Source organism: Dendrobates tinctorius, unplaced genomic scaffold, assembly GCF_039654945.1.
Source record: "Dendrobates tinctorius isolate UK_male_01 unplaced genomic scaffold, ASM3965494v1 ptg000093l, whole genome shotgun sequence".
NCBI classification, from domain to species: Eukaryota; Metazoa; Chordata; class Amphibia; order Anura; family Dendrobatidae; genus Dendrobates; species Dendrobates tinctorius.
In genome coordinates this window covers 12,542,615-12,561,797 of record NW_027361761.1, presented here as the reverse complement: position 1 = coordinate 12,561,797, position 19,183 = coordinate 12,542,615, and the positions used below count along the sequence as shown (strand labels likewise).

The 19,183-nt window shown below is 48.6% G+C and overlaps 1 protein-coding gene across 1 annotated transcript in view; it reads right to left on the bottom strand.

The window, feature by feature from the left end:
- The window catches only part of LOC141098555 (cytochrome P450 2K1-like), a 40,389-nt gene extending 24,228 nt beyond the window's left edge, over positions 1–16,161 (bottom strand). The window contains exon 1 of the mRNA XM_073586445.1: positions 16,038–16,161. The gene's annotated coding sequence lies outside the window, so the exon portion shown is untranslated. The remainder of the gene's footprint in view (positions 1–16,037) is intronic.
- Between the last annotated feature and the right edge of the window lie 3,022 nt (positions 16,162–19,183).

Sequence of the window (19,183 nt, the reverse complement as noted above, 5' to 3'; positions counted from 1 at the left end):
GGACGAACAAATTGAAGCCATTGTCAGATGGATGGCAGCTAACGCATCGACTTCAATTAGTTCCAGATCCTCTCCGGTCCACAGCACTGAAGAGCAACCATCTGTCTCTTCACCACCTGCCAAATTGCCCAGGCAGTCAGAGAGCCCTGGACAGGAGCCATCTCTACTTCTATTCTCTGAATCTGTTGGCTTGGAAAGAGGGGGCCAGCCAAGCAGCATTCGAGAATTTGAAGAAGAGGTAGTATGCAGTGATGCGCAACAGCTTTGTCTCTTGTAATCTGAAGAGGCGGGTGGGCCAGTGCCTATGGTCAACACACCTAGTCAGTACGCATCTGATGATGAGACTCAGGTGCCACTTTCTGGTGTATACTGTGCTGTTGAGACTACCCAGGAGAAGCAGTCGTTTGAAGAGGGTAGTGTAGATGATAAGGTCCTTGACCCATCATGGCATGAGGTACGGGAAGGTGGTGGGAGCAGCTCTGAGGAAGAGATTCCCCGAACGGCCAAAAAAGGAGGGAGAGGGAGGGGGCAGACTCGGTTGCCTGTAGCCTCCAATTCGGCACCCATTAGGAGCATGCCTCTTCCAAAACCCAAAACGGGCGCTTCCAAGACATGCAGTGCCTTGTCCTTTCTTGACACAGTTGCAGATGACATTTGCTTTGTCAAATGCAAGCTTTGTAATCAGAAAGTGAAAAGAGGGAAAAGTATCAGCAACCTCAATACCACAAATATGCGGACCAAGCACGTGGTGGAGTTACAAAGATACACTGAAGACCTAGGCCAACCTACAGCGCCACCTACCACCTCTTCAGCTCGTGTTGCAGCCTCTTCCACCAGCTCACACACAGCTGGTTCGGCTCCCTCACAGGATCGCCATGGAAGAACCTCTGGCACTGTTGTACAGAGACACAGTGTCATTCCACCCACAGCACCACGTTCCCTGTCATCCTCACACTCCTGAGCCAGTCTACAGCCATCGGTAGCACAGGCATGGGAGAAAAGGCGCCCATACTCAGCAAACCACCCCTGAGCACAGGCTCTGAATGCTAGCATTGCAAATCTACTGTCCCTTGAAATGCTCTCATTTAGGCTGGTGGAGACTGACACCTTCCGTAACTTCATGGCATTGGCAGTCCCACAATACACCGTGCCCAGCAGCTTTTATTTCCAGGACGTCCACCTGACAGCACTATGGAGGACGTCCTCCTCCTCCTTACAGGGACAGGAAAGCACACGAGAGGTTAAAAGGCCATGTCCCACCCCCTTTCCCTCAGTGTTTTTCCTGTCCCTGCACGGAGGGACACGCGAGAGCTTACCGGAGGGACCCAGGGGATCGTGCGGCCGGTCCAATCCTTCCCCTGTCAAGAGGTCCCGGAGCCGAAACTTCCCGGTGGGGAGTCCCTCGGTTCCAAAGGCCAGGAGCAGGACGGCGCTCCTGGAGGGAGCCGTTCCTCCCGGTGGGGGGGCTCTCGGCTCCAGGACGGGTCGGCTCCCCGCAGGCGGCTGGCCATGCGGGCACCGACAGAAGCGGGGCGGCGGGCCGAGCCCGCAGAACGACGCTGGCGCTGGGCAGTGGAAGCCGGAGGGCTCGCGCCGAGCGCGGTCGCGCGCAGATGCCCGGCAGGAAGTGGAGGCGCGGCTTACCAGCGTCACATCCGGTGACGTCAGACGCCGGTTTCAGATCCAGGGCGCGCGCGCTCCTGGACCAAAGCCTTCTCCAGAGTCGTCACAGGCGGTTCCAGGCTGTGTGACTGCATCGGACGCCAGGGGATGGAAGGCAACACTGCATCTGGTGGAGGGGTAAGTGCGCATAGCGCAGACCACCCTCCCCACTCGTCCCCACAGCCCAGATCTGATGAGGTGCCCCTTATATTATTAGGAAAAGGGAACCCCGGCTGAGTCCCCCTCGGGAAAGGACCCGGCGAAAGCTACCGCCAAATCAGTCAGATGTCCGGTGTGCAGAGTAAAGCTGCCAGACACCTATAGCAAGACCCTATGCGGTCCCTGTACCTCCAGGGTCATAGGCGAGGAACAGCCATCTCTGCTTTCCGAAATGAGGTCGCTGATAAGGGAAGAGATTCAGGCCTCTACGTCCCGTCGATCCCCCAGCCCTGGGCCAGGTCGCAAGCGTCCGAGGTGGGAACCAGTCCCAGTATCAGAGGCGAGCCCTAGCGAGGAATCCGATTTCCGGAACTCAGATCAGGAGGAAGAAGGCGAGATCCTGGGGGATAGTCAGGAACAGAACAGAAAGTACCTGTTCAGACTGGAGGATACGGACGAGCTGGTACACGCGGTCAGAAATACCATGCAGATGGAAGAAGTCCCTAAGCCACAGTCCAGACAGGACTTAATGTTTGGAGGACTGGTGTCCCGCAAACAGGTGGTGTTCCCTGTGAGCGAGCACATCAAAGCAATGATCCAGGAGGAGTGGAAGGAAGCAGAGCGTCGGTTGACACTCTCCCGAAACTTTAAAAATAGACTGCCCTTCGATCCCGAGGAAACTCGGGCGTGGGAAGAGGTCCCTAAGATCGACGTCCCGGTTGCCAAGGTTACAAAGAAATCGGCTATCCCAGCCGAGGACTCGTCCGGTCTTCGAGACCCAATGGATAGAAAGGCGGACGTTTTGTTAAAAAGAACATGGGAGACGTCGGCGGCCCTGATTAGAGCCAACATAGCAGCCACCTCGGTGGCCAGGTCTATGTTCCTGTGGTTGGGGCAGTTGGAGGAAAACCTAACCAACAAGACCCCGAGGTCAGAGATTCTAGCATCTCTTCCTCTTTTGAAATCAGCCACGGCGTTCCTGTCGGATACGTCGGCGGAATCAGTTAGGTTTGCGGCCAGAAACAGCTCCCTCTCTAATGCGGCCCGGCGAGCAGTCTGGCTTAGATCCTGGTCGGGAGATAACCCTTCTAAGGCCAAGTTATGTGCCATCCCTTTCTCGGGTCTGAGGGTGTTTGGTCCAGCCCTGGATAATATCCTTGAGCTGGTGTCTGATAAGAATAAGGGATTCCCGGAAGAAAAGCCCAGACGGTCCCAGTCCTTTCGGAGAGGCTCCTTCTTCAGAGGACAGTCAGAGTTTAGGGGCCGGGCGAGGTCTAATAGAAGCTCCTACAGAGGCTCCTTCAGCCAAAGTGGGAAGAGCAGAGATCCCCCATTTGCATCGACATCTAGGTCGAGGAGACAATGACGCCATAGGCATTGGGGGGAGACTTCGCCACTTTGCAGCAAACTGGTCGCGAGTCACCAACAATCAGTGGGTTCTCAGAACCATCAGAGAGGGTTACAGGATAGAGCTCTATTCTCCTCCCCCCGACAGATATATTGCCCCCACTGTCGTCCAGGAGGACTCCGCAATGTGGTCGGATCTTCAGGACATGCTAGACTCAGGGGTCATAATACCAGTTTCACCATCAGAAAGAGGGAAAGGTCACTACTCTTCCCTGTTTGTAATTACAAAAAAATCCGGAGAGGCCCGCACCATCATAAACCTGAAGCCACTAAATGCTTGGGTCAGATACAGGAGGTTCCGGATGGAGTCAATCCGATCCGCAATTCCTCTGATAGACAGGGACGCAGTTATGTGCACCCTAGACCTAAAAAAGGCATATTATCAGGTTCCTATTCATCCCTCATCCCAAAGCCTACTAAGGTTTGCGATCAGTTCACCAGCCCGGACCTGCCATTTTCAGTTTCAGGGTCTTCCATTCGGGCTGGCCTCAGCTCCCAGGATCTTTACAAAGCTGGTGGTAGAGGTGGTGGCCTACCTGAGAGATCAGGGTATTGTGATTGTGCCGTACCTGGACGACTTCTTACTGGTGGCAAGATCCAAGGAAGCGCTCATCCGAGACAGGATCCGAACAACTACTGTGTTGGAGTTCCTGGGCTGGGTGATCAACTGGGAGAAGTCGGACCTCACTCCAAACACCAGAAAGGTATTCCTGGGAGTCCTCCTAGACTCAGCCGACAGAATATCCTGGCTACCCGAGCAGAAGCAGAAGTCCATTCAGGCCAGAACCAGAGGTCTGTTGAAGCGTCAATGCTCCATAAGGGAAGCAATGGAGGTCCTGGGCCTTATGACAGCCTGCATCCAGTGTGTCCGTTGGGCCCAATTCCACTCGCGGTTGTTACAAAGAGAAATTCTCGCGAGGTGGGACAGGAGTCAGGCGTCGCTAGACAAACCCCTAAGACTCTCAGGACGAGTAAAGGAGTCCCTTCGCTGGTGGTTACAGGCCAGGAATCTTCAGGTGGGCGTGCATTGGACAACCTCTCCATACGTAGTAGTCACCACAGACGCAAGTGCGTGGGGATGGGGAGCCCACATAGAAGGGAAGATCTTCCAGGGGAAGTGGCCAGCAAGCATCAAGGCCAGATCCTCCAATTTCAAGGAACTCTTCGCGGTCTGGGAAGCGTTGCGGAGAAACCGGTCGGTACTAAAGAGTCGTCATGTCCGCATTTTATCCGACAATACGACGACAGTGGCATTCCTGAAACACCAAGGAGGAACCAGACATCAACCACTTCAGGCACTGGCGGAAAAGATATTCACGTGGGCAGAACGGACAGTTCGATCCGTGACCGCGGTACATCTAGAAGGTTCCCAAAACGAAGTGGCGGACTACCTGAGCAGACAACAGATCCACCCGACAGAGTGGGAACTGAACATAGAGATCTTCAACCAGCTTTGTCAGCGCTGGGGGAACCCCAGTATAGATCTCTTCGCAAGCCGCAAGAACGCGAAGGTTCCCAGATTCTACTCCTTAAATCCGATGGACCATCCAGAGGGCGTAGACGCCCTGAGTCAGACTTGGGGAGAATCCCTCTCTTATGCGTTCCCACCACTGGCCCTCATACCGGCAGTGCTCAGAAAGATACGCGAGGACCACGCAAGAGTGATATTGATAGTGCCATACTGGCCGAGGAGAAGCTGGTTTTCCCTTCTGGGAGCCATGGCAGTAGAAGATCCAGTCGAGCTGCCCTTGTGGAAGGACATCATCCACCAGGGCCCGATCCACCACCCGGACCCAGCAAGACTCCATCTATCGGCTTGGATCCTGAGAGGGACATCCTGAAGGCAAAAGGATTGTCGGAGCAGGTCATATCCACCCTACAGGCCAGCAGGAAGCCGGTGACGTCGGCAATCTATCGGAAGATATGGAGAAGATTCTGTCTGGAGGGTGGCAGGTCCGAGCTCGTGGCAGGTACCCCGGATCTCCCTAACATACTAGGGTTCCTGCAGGCAGGCTTTAATAAAGGCCTCAAGCCCAGCACTCTAAAAGTCCAGGTTTCAGCTTTGAGCGCCTTCTTTGATTATCAGTTAGCTGCACATCCCTGGGTGATAAGGTTTATAAAAGCCACACAACGCCTGCGTCCCACGATTAGGCAGCTCACCCCACCATGGGACCTGGGCCTGGTACTTCGGTTCCTCTGCTCGGACACTTTCGCCCTTAGTGAGAAGATACCCATCCGTGCTCTCACTCGTAAAACGGCCTTTCTAGTAGCCATTACCACGGCCAAAAGAATAGGGGAGATCCAGGCCCTATCCACTAAGGATCCATACCTCCAGATAAGAGAGGATAGTATAATCCTTAGGTTAGACCCGGCATTTACCCCGAAGGTAGCCTCCACAAGAAACCTGAACCAGGAGGTAGTGTTACCCTCTTTCTGTGATAATCCCCGAAATGAGAAGGAGCGGCGGCTCCACTCGCTAGACGTGAGGCGCGCAGTTATAGAATACCTAGAGGCCACCAATAGTTGGCGTATCGACCCGAACCTCTTCGTTCTCTTTGGTGGTAGGAATAAAGGGAAGAAGGCCTCTAAGGCGTCCATAGCGCGTTGGATTACCTCAGTAATCTCGGACGCCTACCAGGCTGAAGGCGCCAGCCCGCCTGATTCCTTAAAAGCCCACTCTACAAGGGCGGTATCGGCCTCATGGGCCGAGCGGGCAGGGGCGTCAGTTGATCAAATTTGTCGAGCGGCAACCTGGGCTAGTCTTAATACATTCTGCAAACACTACAAACTAGATGTGTTAGCTGGCCAACAAACCGCATTCGGGAGAAAAGTTCTCCAAGCAGTAATCCCACCCTGAGGAGGTGCTTTGGTACTCTCCATAGTGCTGTCAGGTGGACGTCCTGGAAAATAGGTATTAGACCTACCGGTAATGATGTTTCCAGGAGTCCATCCTGACAGCACGGGTAGTTCCCTCCCTGGTATGTTATACTATGTTGTATTATGTTATGTCATATGCTGTAATATGACTGTTTCATTAAACCGTTACTAGCATCATCCACCTTGTGGTACTTGTCAAATCACTGAGGGAAAGGGGGTGGGACATGGCCTTTTAACCTCTCGTGTGCTTTCCTGTCCCTGTAAGGAGGAGGAGGACGTCCTCCATAGTGCTGTCAGGATGGACTCCTGGAAACATCATTACCGGTAGGTCTAATACCTATTTTCAGAAGTCAAGCCATCCCTGCCCTGCAAAAGCATATGGAGGGAAAAATTAAACATACGCTACTAAACGCCATCAGTAGCAAGGTTCACCTGACCACCGATGCGTGGACCAGTAACCATGGACAGGGACAATATCTTTCCCTCACTGCCCATTTTCTAAATGTTGTGGAGCCAGATACAGATCTTGAGAGTGGCGCTGTACGTGTTCTGCCAACTCCAGGGATTGCAGGAATCCAGTCTGTACACATTGACTCCTTCTCATACTCCAGTTCCTCAGAATCAGCGCTGCAGGAGCCGTCACAGTCTACCTCCACGTGGACCCGTGAACGCTTACTTGTTACGACCGATATGAGCACAGCCATGGCCAAACGTCAACAGGCCGTATTGAAATTAATTTCTTTGGGTAATCGAAGCCACACAGCGCAGGAGCTCTGGAATGCCATCAAGCAGGAGAGCGACGTGTGGTTTGTGCCAGTGAATCTCCAGCCAGGCATGGTAGTGTATGACAATGGCCGAAACCTGGTGGCAGCTATGGGCATAGGAAAACTCACTCACATCCCATGTCTGGCACATGTGCTCAACTTGGTCATGCAGAGTTTTTTGAGGGACTATCCGGATCTTGATGCACTGCTGCACAAGGTCCGCATAGAGTGCGCTCACTTGTGGCATTCCAGCATGGCAAGATCGTGCATTGCAGCTCTGCAGCGCCGATTCCGCCTTCCAGAACATCGCATCATATGTGACCTACCCACCAGGTGGAATTCAACGTTACATATGTTGGAGAGGTTGTGTGAGCAGCAGGCAGCAGTAATAGAGTACCAGCTGCATCAGGCGCAAACAAGTCGCACTTCGCGCCGTTCACACTTCACCACCACTGAGTGGGCCTCTATGAAGGACATCTGCCACGTTTTGCGTGCCTTCAATGATTCCACGCGGATGGCGAGTGCAGATGATGTACTAGTCAGCATGACTATCCCCCTTATCTCCCTGCTTGAAAAAACACTGCAAGCACTAAGGGAGGAGGTTGTGGAAGTGGTGGAGGATGAGGAGTCACAAATGCCATCTGCTTCTGGACAGTCTGCGCAACATGGTTCCTCACAAAGGCCTAGCCAGGGGACACTTTGTGAGGAGGATGAGGAGGAGTCAATGGAGGAGGAAGACATCTGTCCAGAGGAGGGAGGTACACAATGCTCTAGTAGTCAGTATGTAGAGCGAGGGTGGGGTGATGCAGAGCAGGCAAAGATGATGCCTCAAGCAGGGGACAGCGTTTCTTGGCCAGTTGGCAGTCTGCAGCACATGGTTGATTTCATGCTGCAGTGCCTGAGAAACGACCGCCGCATTGCCCACATTCTCAACATGGCTGATTATTGGGTGTACACCCTCCTAGATCCTCGCTACCGGGACAACTTACAAAGCCTCATAACACCGTTGAACCGGGAGCATAAAATGCGGGAGTACCAAGACACACTGGTGCATTCCATCATGTTCTCCATTCCACCCGAGAGCAGTGCTGCTAGTGCTTTACAAAGCAGCTCAGTGCGTCGAGGCAGTGGAGGAAGCTCTGCACAAAGAGGGAGCTGAAGCAGCACCTCAGCACAAGGCAAGACCAGTATGGCCCAAAAGTGGCAAAGTTTTGTGTCCCCGCCACAAATGTCTACACCATCACAGACGGCTCCAGTCAGTAGGAGGCAACGTTTCCGTCAGATGGTGACAGACTACATGTCTTGCCTTCTCAGTGTTCTCCCACATGGCTCTTCCCCCTTCAAGTTTTGGGTCTCTAAGCTGGATACATGGCCAGAGCTTAGCCAGTATGCATTGGAGGTGCTGGCTTGCCCTGCTGCTAGTGTATTATCGGAACCCGTCTTTAGTGCCACAGGTGGTGTACTAACAGACCGTCGCATGTGACTATCCACCGATAACGCTGACTGGCTAACTTTTCTGAAAATGAGCAAGGCCTGGATCTCGCAGGAATTTGCCAGTCCTCTTCCAGATTAAATAATTGGTCGGCAACAGTATCCAGGACTCCTGTTGTTTTCATGTTTCTACCACCTGCACTGTAATCCCTGGGCTCCAACACTGCCAGTTGCTGCTCAGAAGTGCCGTCTGTGTTATTGGGGTTCAGTAACATCAGCTGATCCCCTGCTGTGTCCACATTCACACTACTTCAGATTTTAATCTTGCTCCAATTACGCCTCTGCCTCCACTCTGTTTCTCCTGATATCCTTGGGCTCCAACACCACCAGTTCCTGCTCAGAAGTGTCTTTGGCATGGGTACTCCCTCCTGCCCAGCCTGGTTCCAGCACACCAGCTGTTTCCGGGTAGTGTTAACATCACTTTGCCTCCAATACGCTGGCCTGTCGTGTTGCGGTCCGGTTAGCCGACTCTATGGTGCCTGCAGTTTAGGTGCTTCCTTTGTGGGCTGCGGGATCTGGCAATGAAGGCTGTTTCTGTAGTGTCAATAGGACAAGCTCCCCCTGTAGGACTGTGGGTTTCGGTAACTCCGGCCGGTTCGTGGACTTGCAACTTTTTTTTTCATGTGTACCTTCTGCTGCCTATCTGAGTTCCAGTACCATTAGCTGGTTCTTTGGAAGTCAATCTTGAATATGTCCCCCTGGGTTCCAGTAATGTCAGCTGGTTCCAGGCAGAGCCTTTGGCTTAGGTGCCTCCTTCTTGGTATCCGAGTTCCACCAACGTCTGCTGGTCCTTGGTAGTGCTTTATGGCACAGGTACCTCCTGCTTAGTAACCGGGTTCCAGTACCATCAGCTCGCCCTCGGTAGTTCCATTGGCTCTCGTACCTTCAGCTACCCATCCAGGTTCCAGTTCCGTCAGCTGGTTCTCAGCAGTTCCTCAGCCTTCTTGTACCTTCTGCTACATTTCCAAGTTCAAGCTTTTTGAAATGGCTTTTGATAATCACTCTGGATCTCCATGATGACGACCCTAAAGACGATGACCCTGAAGACCACCCCGAAGAAGACGACGACCCCGAAAACAATGACCCTGGAGACGACGACCCTGAAGACCACCCCAAAAAAGACGACGACCCCGAAAACGACGACCCTGGAGACGACAACCATATTTTCATTCCGATATTTGTGTCCCATTGACTTGCATTGGTTTCCGGTATCGGAATCGGCGATATCCGATATTTTTGGGGTATCGATCCGATCCAATCTGATCTGATTTTTCCCGATATTGGAAGGTGTCGCTCAACACTATAAATGGTATATTCTCTAACTGGGTCGCTGTGATCAGTGGTGTACCGCAGGGGTCGGTGTTGGGACCTATTCTCTTCAACATATTTATTAACGATCTGCTAGAAGGTTTGCACAGTAAAATATCGATACTTGCAGATGATACAAAACTATGTAGAGCAGTCAATACAAGAGAAGATAGTATTCTGCTACAGATGAATCTGGATAAGTTGGGAACTTGGGCCGAAAGGTGGCAGATGCAGTTTAACAATGATAAATGTAAGGTTATACACATGGGAAGAAGGAATCAATATCACCACTACACACTGAACGGTAAACCACTGGGTAAATCTGACATGGAGAAGGACTTGGGGATCCTAGTTAATGATAAACTTACCTGGAGCAGCCAGTGCCAGGCAGCGGCTGCCAAGGCAAACAGGATCATGGGATGCATTAAAGAGGTCTGTATACACATTATGAGAGCATTATACTGCCACTGTACAAAACCCTGGTTAGACCGCACATGGAGTACTGTGTACAGCTTTGGGCACCGGTGCTCAGGTAGGATATAACGGAACTAGAGCGAGTGGCAACAAAATTAATAAAGGGGATGGGGGAACTACAATACCCAGAGAGATTAGCAAAATTAGGATTATTTAGTCTAAAAAAAGACGACAGAGGGGCGATCTAATAACCATGTATAAGTATATAAGGGGACAATACAAATATCTCTCCAAGGATCTGTTTATACCAAGGAAAGTGATGGTCGCAAGGGGGCATTCTCTGTGTCTGGAGGAGAGAAGGTTTTTCCACCAACATAGAATAGGATTCTTTACTGTTAGGGCAGTGAGAATCTGTAATTCCTTGCCTGAGGAGGTGGTGATGGCGAACTCAGTCGAGGGTTTAAGAGAGGCCTGGATGTCTTCCTGGAGAGTAACAATATTGTATCTTACAGTTATTGTTAGGTTCTTTAGAAGGACGTAGATCTGGGGATTTATTCTGACGGAATATAGGCTGAACTGGATGGATAAATGTCTTTTTTCAGCCTTGCTTTTTATGTTACTATGTCACTATGATTGGGCATGTGGGTTTTCAGCTAACCCTTTGATGTTCTATTACTTAATTTTGTCAGCTCAGCTGTTTTTTCTTTAGATGTTTATTGTCTTTAGATTACAGAACAATCAGTAAAATTTCAGACAATTACCATTGACAGCCATTCAGTGGCGTGTAAAACTTTGGGCACCCCTTGTCAAAATGTCTGTTTTTGTGAACAGTTAAGCAAGTTGAAAATGTAATGACCTTTAAAAGGGCTAAAGATAGAGATGACAAATTTCCTTTCTATTTTATGCAAAAAAAACCTATTGTAATCTTTGACATTTTAAAAATTACAAACAGGAAAATGGGCAGATGCAAAAGTTTAGGCACTTTTGGAGATTTGTGTGCTCAGATAACTTTGACCAAGATTTCACACCTTAATTAGCCTTTTAGGGTCATGGCTTTTTCACTATCATCGTTAGGAAAGCCCTGGTGATGCAGATTTCCCAGCTTTATAGACACTAACATTGTACCAAAAAAAAGGAGCAATGGGTTCTTCTAAGCAGCTGCCTAGCACTGTGAAAATGATGGAGGCCCACAAAGCAGGAGAAGGTTATAAGAAAATAGCAAACAGTTTTCAAGTTGTCCTTTCCTCAGTATGGAAAATGTAATTTATGTAATCACGGCTAACATAAACAATGAAGGTCAAGATAAGGTCTCGAAGACCAAGCAAAATTTCAGTGAGATTTGCTCATAAGATTGCTAGAGCGGACAATCAGAACCCCCGTTCGACTGCAAAAGACCTTCAGATTGATTTAGCAGACTCTGGAATTGTGGTACATAATTCAACTATTCAGAGAAACTTGCACAAATATGGCCTTCTTGGAAGAGTCATAAGAAGAAAAGCTCTCCTGGGTCCTCACTAAAAAAATTCAGCATCAGAAGTATGCAAAAGAACATGTAAACAAGCTTGATGCATTTTGGAATCAAATCTTGTAGACCGATGAGATTAAAATAGAACTATTTGGCCACAATAATCAAAGGTATGTGTGGAGAAAAAAGGGCACCGGATTTCAGGAAATGAACATCTCGCCAACCATTAGGCATGGAGGTGGATTAATCATACTTTGGAATTGTGTTGCAGCCAATAGCACGGGAATATTTCATGGGTAGAGAGAAGAATGGTTTCAATTAAATTTCAACGATGTACAATGCAAAATAATATTGTGGTACCGTGTTAGCCAGAAAAATAGATGTATATGCTTATGTCCGCAAAAAAAAAAAATTGAGAAAAGTATTCAAGGAGTGATATCTTTATTGGCTAACCAGAGAAATTATATTTGCAAGCTTTCAAGGCTCAGAAGGCTGATGAAGGGGCCTTCTGAGCTTTGAAAGCTTGAAAATATAATTTCTATGGTTAGCCAATAAAGGTATCACTCCTTGAATACTTTTCTCAATTTTTTTTATTGGGGACATAAGTAGTTACATCTAATGAAATTTCAAAAAATTCTTGACACAAACATAAGAATCTGTAAAAAAGCTGAAGTTGAAAAGAGGATGGCTTCTACAAATCGATAATGATTCTAACACATGTCAAAATCCACCATAGATAACCTCAAAAGGCGCAAGCTGAAGGTTTTACAATATAACTGAGATGTGCAGATGTGATATTCTTATTTTGACTTAACATATTCTAAGATTAGTGAAGTGACCAGTTTTTAACCAATATGATTTTTTAATTCTCTGTTGGGAAAAGTTCAAGATATATGCAAATTGCCTCTTCAAAGAGGAATAGACTTGAACACTAGTGCCACCTACTGGAAGTAGCAATCCTAAAAGTCAACACTGACCCTTTAATGAGCATAAGATTTAGGATAAAAACCTAATTTTGCATGAGGTTGAAGTCTAATCACTTCTTCAATGACAGCAAAGTGGCTTTTTTTAGATAGCTGCGGATCCCATTGATGGTACCCACATACAGTATATCACAAAAGTGAGCACACTCACATTTTTGAATATATATTTTACTAGCTGAAGACCCCGGCACTGCCCGGGCATAGTAACTAACTATGGTTAGTTATAACAAATTATAATGATTATATCTATATATAAAGCTGAGTGTAGAGCCCCGCCCACTCCGCATAGCCACATTCGCTATAATATCCCACATCATCCCGTCAGCCAGAGCCACCGGACTACTATCCCTAATATCCCACATCATCCCGTCAGTCAGAGCCACCGGACTACTACCCCTAATATCCCACATCATCCCGTCAGCCAGAGCCACCGGACTACTACCCCTAATACCCCACATCATCCCGTCACAGACATCGGACTGCTCCCCCTAATATCCCACATCATCCCATCAGCCAGAGCCACCTGACTACTCCCGCTAATATCCCACATTGTCCCATCAGCCAAAGCTACCGGACTACTACCACTAATATCCCTCATCATTCCATCAGCCAGAGCCACTGGACTACTACCCCTAATATCCCACATCTTCCCATCAGCCAGAGCCACCGGACTACTACCCCTAATATCAAACATCATCCCGTTAGCCTGGGGTCTGAACCAGAGCGCTGAGTGGAACAGTCCTAACTTCCATACCGGGGATCCCTTTAAGAGAGGCCTAGGGTCAGAACCAGAGCGCTGAGTGGATTTGTCCTGACTTCCATACCAATGATCCCTTTAATAGAAGCCTGGGGTGAGAATCAGAGCGCTGAGGGATTTACCCTAACTTCCATACCAGAGATCCCTTTAAGAGAGGCCTGGGGTCAGTACCAAAGCGCAGAGTGGATTTGCCTTCACTTCCATACCGGGAATCCCTTTAAGAAAGACTGGGCTCAGAACCAGAGCGCTGAGTGGATTTACTGTGACTTTCATACCAATGATCCCTTTAATAGAACCCTGGGGTCAGAATCAGAGCGTTGAGGGATTTGCCCTAACTTCCATAAAGGAGATCCCTTTAAGAAAGGCCTGGGGTCAGTACTAAAGCGCAGAGTGGATTTGCCCTAACTTCCATACCAATGATCCCTTTAAGAGACCCTGGGATCAGAACCACAGAGCTGAGTGGAACGGTCCTAACTTCCATACCAGGGATCCCTTTAAGAGAGGCCTGGGGTCAAAACCAAAGCCCTGGATGGATTTGCTCTGACTTCCATACCAATGATCCCTTTAAGAGGGAAGATGTGCCCACGGGATGGAGGATGTGTGATGGGGATATGGACAGGGAGGGGGTGATTCCTTTCTGTCATGTGCTCTCTGTTCCTTTTATGGGGGCAGACAATGGCTGGGAGCTTATGTTCCCGGGGATGCTAGGTTTCTCCCACCATGTCAGTATCTGCTGAGGTGTTGTCAAGTGGGAAAACTTGCTCAAAGCAACCAGTCACAGCTCAGCTACTTTTAACCAGCTCTGGTGAAATGAGAGATGCTTAGTGATTGGTTGCAAGGAAAACTGTTGCTCATAGCAACCAATCAAAGCTCAGCTTCTTTTGAACAGCTCTGCTAAAATGAAAGATGCTTCGTGATTGATCGGTGATATACACACACATACATTCACTTTTATATATAGAAATTATATATTTTCAGGGACAACACTGAAGATGTAACAGTGTTCAGCTTGTATAACAGTGTAAATTTGGTGCCTTCTAAATAACTCAACACAATGACATTAATAATAAAACCGCTGGAAACAAAAGTGAGTATGCCTCCAGGTGAAAATGATCAAATTAAGCCCAATTAGCAATATTCTCTTCCCAGTGTCATGTGACTCATTAGTATTACATGGTCTCAGGTGTGAATGAGAAGCAGGTATTGTAAATTTGGTGTTATTACTTCCTCATTCTCTCATACTGGTCACTGGAAGTTTAACATGGCACCTCACGGCAAAAAACTTTCTGAGGATCTAACAAAAAAATTGTTGCTCTACATCAAGATGGCCTAGGATATAACAAGTTTGTCAACACCCTGAAAATGAAGTGCAGCATGGTTGCCAAGACCATACAGCAGTTTATGAAGACAGGTTCCTCTCAGAACTGGCTTCACCATGGTCAACCACAAAGTAGTTGAGTGCACGTGTTCAGCATCATTTCCAGAGGTTGTCTATTCAAAAGCAGTTTATGTGTGCTGCCAGCATTGCTGCAGAGGTTGCATGGGTGGGCGATCAGCCTGTTAGTGCTCAGACCTTACACCGCACACTGCATCAAATTGGCTTGCATGGCTGTCTTTCCAGAAGAAAGCTTCTTCTAAAGATGATGCACAGGAAAACCGCAAACAGTTTTCTGAAGAGAAGCAAACTAAAGGCATTGATTTCTGGAGCCATGTCCTGTGGTCTGATGAGACCAAGATAAATACATTTGGTTCAGATGGTGTCAAGCTTGTGTGGTGGCAACCAGGTGAGGAGTACAAAGACAAGTATGTCATGCCTATAGTCAAGCATGGTGGTGGGAGTGTGATGGTTTGGGGCTACATAAGTGCTGCCGGCTGTGGGAAGCTACTGTACATCTCATTGAGTGAACCAAGAATGCCAAGATGTACTGTGAAATACTGAAGCAGATCATGATCCTTCAGAAACTGGGGTGCAGGGCAGTATTCTAATGACCCCAAACACACCTCCAAGATGACCACTGTCTTGCTAAAGAAACTGAGGTTAAAAGGTGCTTGACTGTCCAAGCATGTCTCCAGACCTAAACCCTATTGAGTATTTGTGGGGCATCTTCAATTGAAAGGTGGAGGAGCGCAAGGTCTCTAACATTCACCAGCTCGGTGATGTCATCATGGAGGAGTGGAAGAGGATTCCAGTGGCCACCGGCGAAGCTCTAGTGATCTCTATACCCAAGAGAGTTAAGGCAAAGATTGAAAATGATGGTGGCCAGACAAAATATTGACACTTTGAGCGCAATTTGGTCATTTTCACTTAGGGGTGTACTCACTTTTGTTGCCAGCGTTTTAGACATCAATGGCGGTGTGTTTAGTTATTTAGTGAGCACACAACGTTTACACTGCTATATAAGCTGTGCACTGAATACTTTACATTATATTAAAGTGGCAGATCTTCAGTGATGCCCCATGAAAAGATATAATAAAATATTTACAAAAATTTGAGGGGTGTACTCACATTTGTAATAAACGGTATATTATACATTGTATAACAGTCCGTTGTAAAGAAGACCCTGTGACTATGAATAAATGTATAAATTATGTGTATGAGATGGGAATATTCCTGTAATTTGGTGTAACATCTGTGATTTCGCTGCAATCCATGCAGTTTTACAAAGCAAGTTCCTACCGCTTGTAATCACTCTGCTACACACATGTAGCCCTCTCTGAAATGCATTTAGTATATAGAATAGAGAACATACCTTCTTCCTGCAGTGAGTTGTTATTGTGGAGGTGACACCATGCACCGCTCGGACTCGTCTCTTCCGTCCTCGCAGGTAACTGTGAGCTTTAAACTTAGCTATAATCCCGAGAGCAGCTGATGAGATTCGCCCACAAGTCAGTGATCTTCCAACCCATAAAAAAGTCTCACTCTTCTAACGCTGAATCATTCGACCTGTGTGAGAAATATTTAACAGCAGAAATATTGGGGTATTCCAGTATGGGGTATTCCAGAAAATCACAACCCATTAGAAATAAACTCACACTTCACCTATACAAACCTTTTGAAATCTGTGGCACTATGTATTGTTTTTCTTATTCTTGATATAAGTGGATAAATTGTTTTGCCTGTGTGTAGCTGGATTTAGTACAAAATTGTGTTGCTCCTTAAGAAACAGGGATGAAAGACCGCCTCCCCACCTATGATACAGTCATGACTCATGAGAAAAACTAAGAACACCCCATTTGAATTCTACATTTTAAATAGGTTATCCACTACTAGGACAACTCCTTCTTAAGCTAAAATTTCAGCCCCGATAAAATAATAAAGCTTATACTCACCTCCCGTGCCGACTTTGTTCCAGCGGTGCCGGCACTCTCAGTCACCGGGGCTGTGATGCGGTGGAGTAACACGTGATACCTGGCGCCCAATCAGGGCTGTCGTTACTTTCTCCACCTTCGGACAAACTGAACATGAAGAGGAAGTCAGGGATCACCTCCAGCCCGGATTTCCTCTTCATTTTTGGTTCGTACGAAGGCGGAGACAGTGATGCCAGCTCTGATTGAGTGCAGTCATCACGTGCCACAAGACTGCATCACAGCCCCGGGTAGAAGAAGTGCTAACCCCGCGGGTACGGCACCAGCATGGGAGTTGAGTATAGGTTTTATTATTTTATCGAAGCATAACATTTGTTGTCCTAGTAGTGGACAACCTCTTTAATGTATCAAGTTCTAATAACTAAAAAGCATTGGGTCCTTAGGAGTTCTTTAGATTAGGTAAATCCTGTCTTAGGTCAACAAGACATGACAAATTGTAGAGGTGGTGGGGCGAGCTGGAGGGGGGTGATCCCTCTTCTTACCGCGCAAAGATGACACAGAGACAAGATGGAGGCAGGTACTGGGTGCAACAGGTCCAAGTTTATTTCTTTACTTGCCGTCCGCCTGACGGCCTCCGCAGCACACCGCACGTTTCTTCACTTGTCGGCCCTCCGTTTCTAGAGCCGTTTACACACCGTACTTTTACATTAGGGACGCACATATGTGTACCGTCCCTCCTTCACTGTTTGACGCTCCTGACAGGTCCGCCACTGTGGCCGCCCTAGGCCCAATAACCAACAGCGCTTTCACTGGTCAGTCGTCGTGTCAAATACGGTATATAGCAATCACTGCCTCGCCTCTTCTGCGGTATCTTCCTGTCAGGACCACCCCCCTGACGTTCTCTCTCCTCAGTCCCCCTGGTCGGATTCTCCTCAGAGCGCAAAGACTGTCACAGTCCTCCTGTCACCTGAGCTCCCCCTGGGGACTGGAACTTTCTGGAACCCTCCCTCAATATTTATAGCTCTCCCGGTTCCTTGAAACTGTCACTCTAACTGTCACTCCGCCCCCCATGACCAACGGTTTCTAAAGCCCTAAGCTGATGTCACGTCCTCTGCTCACACTCCACCCTGCCATCTAATGGTCATCCCAAGGTACTGCACGTCCACTACTCTTTCCTAGCTGTTTCCCACTGTATTAACTGACACCTACCAAAACTGTGCAAACCTATCTTCCTCCATTCTGAGACGTCCGTCCGTACGTCAGGTCACCTTCCCTACACTCTCCCTTCCTTTGTCCATTGTCGTCCTCGACAATCATCCTTCTTCTGGGGTGTCCGTGGTATCGGGGACCTAACCTAGGACGGCTGTCTTTCCTACGTCATCCATCTTTTACCTTTCTTTTCATAACGGGTCATGGTCGGCATCCCGGTCTCCCAGACCTTCTCAACTCGTAGACCCCTTTCGGATCTCAACTCTTCCTTTTGGTCCCTCGGACCTTCCCGCACTCGGACCTGTTGCATTTTTTTCCTTGTGCATATTGTACACCAAAACAACTTTACAATATCACAAGTACCCATTTTTATAATTTTTTTTTTCATTTTCTCTTGCTTTTAAAACCAAAATATAACATAACATTACATGTCTCCTTTCCTCCTCCCCCCTTCCTTGGACCTGGACACTCCTCCGTTTTCCATATCCCCGTTCTGTCAAGTTTCCAAATTAGTAAATAACATCCTGTAAGAGGAACATACTAAAAAAAACAACTTAGCACATAAAACATTTTTTTTTAAAACTAGAACTGTTCTTTCAGACTCTGACAGTCCAGGCCATCTCCTGATGGCCGGTAGCAAGGGGCCCCACAGCCGTGGAACTCCTGGGGTAAAGGGAGTATCCAATACAGTCCTCTTTACGGGGGTTCGCATTCCTCGGGTACCGCCAGTACTGCCACCGCATAATACCCGCGGGGGCAGTACTCTTTATAATAAGAAACCAAGTCCCCTTCTTCCAGAGCCCGGCCATGCCGTATAGAGGCCACGTTCACATACACTTTCTGGCCAGTCTTATCACGGATAAAACCGTACCCCCTGTCGACGTTGGTGTATACCAGCCGTCCCAGTGATCTCTTCTCCGCCATGCCAGCCTCCCCCTTGTCATGCAGCTGTTTCCAAATCGCTTGCTCCCATGCCTTTTTCCTTTTAATAACCTCCGCAACCCAAACGGAGGATACCGCACCAGTCCCAGAGTCCGGTGGGCAGGAGCTTGCTGAAAAAGGACGTGGGGCAGAGGCGGCCAGTGGTATCTGTGGCCCAGCAGCCGCTGGTTTTGACGCTGGCATTATCACGGCCGCAGGGTAGGCCGCATCCACAACTTTCAGCAGAGCTAGAGTAACGGCCGGTTCGGGTGATGAGGCTGGTACCGGCCGAGGGAGCGCAACCGCGCCTTCTGTAAATAAGCTCCGCCCTGATGACTCCGGGCGGGATGGCTCAGGGACGGGAGCGGGGGCCTTGCTCAACCCCGCGTATAGCATAGGGCCCTGTGCAGCCGGGCCTTCCGGTACACTGGAGGCTGCGTGTTGTGGCAAAATGATAGGG